Source organism: Microtus ochrogaster, chromosome 22, assembly GCF_000317375.1.
Source record: "Microtus ochrogaster isolate Prairie Vole_2 chromosome 22, MicOch1.0, whole genome shotgun sequence".
Taxonomy (NCBI): Eukaryota; Metazoa; Chordata; class Mammalia; order Rodentia; family Cricetidae; genus Microtus; species Microtus ochrogaster.
In genome coordinates, this window is record NC_022023.1 from 25,698,867 (window position 1) to 25,704,618 (window position 5,752).

Below are 5,752 nucleotides of genomic sequence, written 5' to 3' on the forward strand. Positions count from 1 at the left end.
TTGAGAGCCTCAGAAATTTTCTCTTTAATTCTGCTTTAGTTTTGAGTAGAAATTAGAAGTTTATCATGGGGATTGACAAAAGTTTTAAAAATGGTTTATTTTCCCCTCATACCTTAGAATATTTTTGGAGTGTCATATATAGGTTTGCAATAATTTTTTGTTCTTTTTGTGTATAGTGTGAGGTAAAGGTTGGGGTATCAGATTTTTCTAGCAACTTTTGAAAGAAAGACTTTTTTCCTTTTGAATTATTTTGGTGTGTTTGATAAAACTTAGCTCACTATTATGTGTGGGCCTGCTCTGGATTTTGCTCTATTCTGTTATCCTATTTTTTTCTCTATTCTGTTGTTTTGCTCTGTTATTCTTAAAATAATGCTGTACTATTTTGATTATTGTTTCTTTATAATAACTATTAAAACAAGGAATATTAAATGTGTGTAATGGCACGTGCCTTTAATCTCAGTACTGAGAAGTAAGAGGCAGGTGTGCGTTCAAAGCTAGTCTGGTCTACAGAGTGAGTTTCAGGATAAATGTAGCTATATAGTGAGAACCTGGCTCAAAAGCAAACACCAAAAAAGTAATATTACTTCCCAGCTTTGCTATTTGATTTCAAAATCATTCTGTCTACTCTGGTCCTTTCCAATTCTCTCTCTGGTTTAGTGTTAGCTTGTCAGTTGCTACAAAATGGCTAATGGAGTTTTGATTGTAAGTGCTTTTTACCCTGTGGATCAATTTAGAGAGAATTGACTTTATAACGATGTTGAGTCTTCCAAGTGGTATCTTTTTCCATTTACATTTCCTTTCAAAGTCTTTCTTAATGTAAAGGTCTTACACATTTATTTTCATTAATCTCTCATCATTTTTTTATGCTAGTACTTGTTAGTTTCTAACAGTTCATTGCTAATAACAATGAAGTATACCTCTGTAAGATTTTGTCTTCTGTAAACTTGGTGATGATAGATGCTTTAGATTCCTTCAGATAGTCTGTGTAGATCATCTTCCCTTTTATTTTATATATCTGTTTCTTTTGCTTTCTTTATTTTTGTTGACTAATTATCTCAGCACAGTGTTGAATAGAGACGGTGAGAACTAACATCCTTCCCTTATTCCTGATTGGAGGTGGAATACCTTTAACCATTGTACCACATCCTGTTGATCCTTCTTTCCTTATTGTGAATGGGTGGTAGAATTTTGTTAACTGTGTTTTAGTTTATTGTGATGATATTTTTGCTTGTCTTTAAAAAAATTTCTCAATGTAATTGTCAGGTGCATTAATTTTAGCATATTGAAACAACTTTCATGAGCTTTTGAGGTAATCCCTGTTTGATTATCTTTGTTTGTTACTGGGTTCATTTTTTAAAGTTTTGTTAACTCTTTCTTTTGTGTTTACAAAAGACCTTGGTTTGTAGAGATTTTTAAAATATTTTTTAAAAGGAGTTTTATGTATGTGTGTGTGCGCATGCATGTGTGTGTGGTTGTGTACATCTGTATGCCTATTCAGAGGCCAGTAGAGATCATCAGTTGGCCTCCTCTGTCAGTTTATAGTCATTCATTTGAGGTAGAATCTCTTCCCTGAACCTGTAGCTAGCTTGAGAAGGCAGCAAGCTTCAGCAATTCTACTTTTTACTTTGTGATGGCTGCTGGACTTGCTGCATGGATGCTAGCTTTTGAATACCAGTCCTCATGATTTCAGAGCAAGTACTTATCACTGAACCATCTCTCTAACTCCTATTCTTTATTTTATTATTTTCTTAATACAGCTCTTATTTTCTTTCTGGAAATGTTTGTGAAGAATTCAAATACTATTTTTTTCCATTAAAGGAAATTTGGAGAAAAGATTATTAACTATAGTGCTAGGGATTAAACCTCGCCTCTTGCTCTTGTTAGGCAGCTGCTCTACCACCCGTCTACCTCTCCAGCCTATGAAAAGGTTTTAATATAGATTTAAGAATAGGCGTTGAGAAGGACAGAACGTGCTTATGTATGAACACACATTTATTCTTTCCTCTTCGTTTTTATATTCTTCCTTGTGCCACATAGTTATTTACATTGAATTATAAGATACAAAATTTCATTGTGAGTTTTTTCTGTGATCTATTTAATTTCCAAATACTTATTTAAATTTCCAGATATATTTTTATAGGACTCTAATTGTTTTGTTCCAAGAATATGCATTGTATGACATGATTCATTTAAACTTTTTGACATTTATGAGAAGGCATAGAAAATGGACAGTGTTGGTGAATATTTTAATGTGTTCTAAGAAGAATGTCTTTGAGTACAGATTTTTAAAAGTGTTAATTAGGTCAAATTACTTGTGTTCTTTAACACTTCAAGCATGCATCCTCCCATTCTGATTGATGTAGTAATTGAATATAACAAATGGATATGATTCTCTTTCACTTCTTGCTTCATATGTTTTGAAGCACAGTTATTGGATGCATATGACTATGTAATGTTTTTTGTCTTTTATGAGGAATTGGGTCTTTTGCCATAAAATGTCCTTCTTTATCTCTGTAATAGGTTATAAATAGTTACAGAAATAATTTGTGTAGTTCCTGACAGAAAGCCTGTCATTCATTCATTCATTCATTCATTTGGGTTTTTTTGTTTTGTTTTGTTTTGTTTTGTTTTTTTTTTGAGACAGGATCTCTCTGTGTAGCTCTGGCTGACCTGCTGACCTAGAACTCACTCTGTAGACCAGAAATTCTCATATAAGGGCAGCTTATATGTCTGTTTTCTAATAATGTGAACAACATTTTGCCTCTTTGTAAGTACCATAAAGTTGCCTATGGTTATCCTCAGTTCTTGTACTTTCCTGTAGAGTTTTGAGCTTATTACTGTGACACTTTGTAGAAATGAAGATAGTAAAAGAAATGAAGTGAGTCACTAGCAATCATTGACACTTCATTGGTGTTTCTAAAAATGGTTGTTTTGTAGACTAATTATTCTGATAAGAAACTTAAACTCACGCCTTTTTTATTATGATTAATAGTTTATGGGTTTTAAATAAGATTTTGTTGTGTTTTAAGGAAACAGATATAAAATGATGTTTTAAACAGAGGTAGAGTCCATTACTTAATTTTTCACCTTTAAGCATCTGTAACTTTTCAACATTCATCTTTAAATATCTTTAACCATAAAACGTAGAATTGAAACATATGACAGTATATAACCTATTATTAGAGATTTACAAATTTAAATGTAATGATGCTGTATTTTAACCAGTTAAATATTTTTAATTTCTCACTTAACTAAACGTTTTTTTATTTAGATAAAATAAATTTTTAATCTGAAACTTAAGAAATACCTTATAAAAATTGATTATTTTGGCATTTTGATTTTAGGCAGGACAAGACTGAATACTTTTCTTGTTTTAGCTTTTCTAACAAATAGCGATATAGCTAGGTCGCAGACTGCACAGATTCTTCTGGTTACAGATGGATTCTGCCCTTTTGGGGATTCAAGGCTCAGAGTAGAAGATAAACTAGAGTTTGGTCTCCTTTTGTCTCACTTTCATGTGCATGATGTGCCTAGCATTGTTTTATAGTGACCTTGACTTATGATTTGTTTTCAGACCAGAATATTTGCTATAAGAACCCCTACAATCACCACTAATGAAAATACCATCCCCCTTTGTTTTCTATATTTTTTATTGATCTTATTTCTTGAATCTATAGTGTTTTAATTAAAATTTAAGTTATAAAATTAAATCTATATAAGTTTTTTGTGTGTGCCCTACTGTTTTTTCCTCCATTTTTTTTTAGTGAAAATTACATGATCATTACTTTTCAAGCATATAGGAGTTGTATTCAAAATATAATTTTATGTTTTCCGTGTGTCTTGGAGTGCTGATTGATAGCATCATTTTATTCATACAACAAACTTTATTTTCAGTGTGTAGTCATTGTCACTTAACATACTTTACAATAGAATGGAATATTTACTTACTTTTTATTCATTTTTCAAACAAGATTTTACAATCATCTTAGTTTAGAATATGAATTTTTGTTTGTATTTAATTGTAAATAGTAGTAAAAACATTCTTTTATTAAGTGAAATTGGAAAATAGTTCTTTAAGAGCAAAGAAACATTGGTTGTGTTATATATTACAATAGGATAAATGTGTCTGAGTATGTTTTGTATATTTTTTGTAAGAGACTATAGGACATCTTTTTTTTTTTCCTATTTGTGGTATATAGTTGTATTCTATTGTATAGAAGTTAGAATTAAAATCATTGGGTATTTGATTCTGATTATCAAAGTAGATCATTTCTCCCTTTTTAGTATGTAGTGCAGATGGTCTTTAATGTAAGTCTTTTTTGTTTTAAATTTTACAGGTGGTACAAAAGCATATACAATTACTATTTTTTCACTTTCTATATAATATTAAGTAAATTACATAAGGTACATAATACTTCATTATAAAATAGCCTTTGTGTTAGGTGAGGTTTTTCCCAGTTGTAGGCTAATGTAAATATTTTTGGGGTGTTTGAGGATAGACTAGGCTAGGCTGTGCTCTGGTCTTTAGCAGGTTAGATATATTGCCTACATTTTTTACTCAAACTAATTTTAGTTAATGATGGGCATGTCAAGATTTATCCCTTTGTAAGTTGAGAATGTTTGCATTTAGAGGACCCAGTAGTGCTTAATTGTAGTAGATTTTTCTAATGCAGACAAATTGCTTTGGAATAGGTTAATAAAAGAAAGAAATGGGACATTAGCTAAGAGTGGTGGTCCATGCCCATAATCTCATCAGTGAGGCTCAGGGAGGAAGATCATGAGTTTTAGATCAGACTTGATTATATTGAGAGCCTTGCACTCCTCAAAACAAGAGTGGAAGACCTTTGTACTGAAAACTAAAAGCACTATTGTAGTATATCACTGAAAGAGGTTTAAAAAACCAGATAAATGCGATGAAAATAAAAAGTCTTGTTCTTTAAAATGTAATATTTTAAAATTATAAAGAGTAAACAGCTGATAAAATGGAAGTATAGTCAGGAGTAAATTGGTAGCATTTAAATAATACTACATCTTAATCTTACTGAGTTCTCGGGTCTTGAAACATTTCTTCCTTCATTTTAAGACTACAAATGAAAACCAAGGGGATGAGGCATTATGCATCTGAACACTGTTAGTGTCAGTTCAAGATATATACTTTAGCAGGGCTTACTATTGCCTTCTACTTGCCGGTTGTAGTTGATTAAGCTTACTTTGCCCATCTAGCTTATTTAGGGTCTGTTTTTGGAATAATCCCTCCAGTAATTTTTTTTTTCAGAGATACTTGCTTTTATGTAGAATTTTTAAAAAATCACCTATTGTCTTACTTGCTTCTCTATTGCTGTGGATGATTTTTTTGATGTGTTGTTCTTGGATTTGGTTTGCCAGTATTTGACTGAGTAATTTTACATCAATATTCATGAGTGAGATTGGTCTGTAATTCCATTCTTAGTAACATCTTTGTGTGGTTTGGGTATTAGGGTAATTGTAGCCTTGTAAAACATTTGGCAGTGTTCATTCTGTTTCTATTGTGTGGAACAGTTTGAGGAGTACTGATATTAGTTCTTCTTTGAAACTTTTGTAGAATTCTGTGCTGAAACTATCTGGTTCTGGGCTTTTTTCGATTGGGAGACTTTTGATGACTTTCTATTTTCCTCACGGTTGTAGGTCTATTTAATTTGCTTATGCATTCTTTATTTAATTTTGGTAAGTGATATTTATCCAGAAAATTGTCTATTTCCTTTAAGTTTTCCAG

General features: G+C 31.4%; 1 protein-coding gene across 6 annotated transcripts in view; it reads left to right on the forward strand.

Moving 5' to 3' along the window:
* The window catches only part of Mef2a (myocyte enhancer factor 2A), a 120,655-nt gene that overhangs the window by 27,392 nt on the left and 87,511 nt on the right, over positions 1-5,752 (forward strand). Inside the window, exon 1 of one of the 6 annotated variants that reach the window (XM_026784408.1) lies at positions 2,698-2,767. The exons of the other annotated variants lie outside the window; for them this stretch is intronic. The gene's annotated coding sequence lies outside the window, so the exon portion shown is untranslated. Of the gene's footprint in view, positions 1-2,697; positions 2,768-5,752 lie in introns of those variants that run through there. 6 annotated transcript variants of the gene reach the window in all.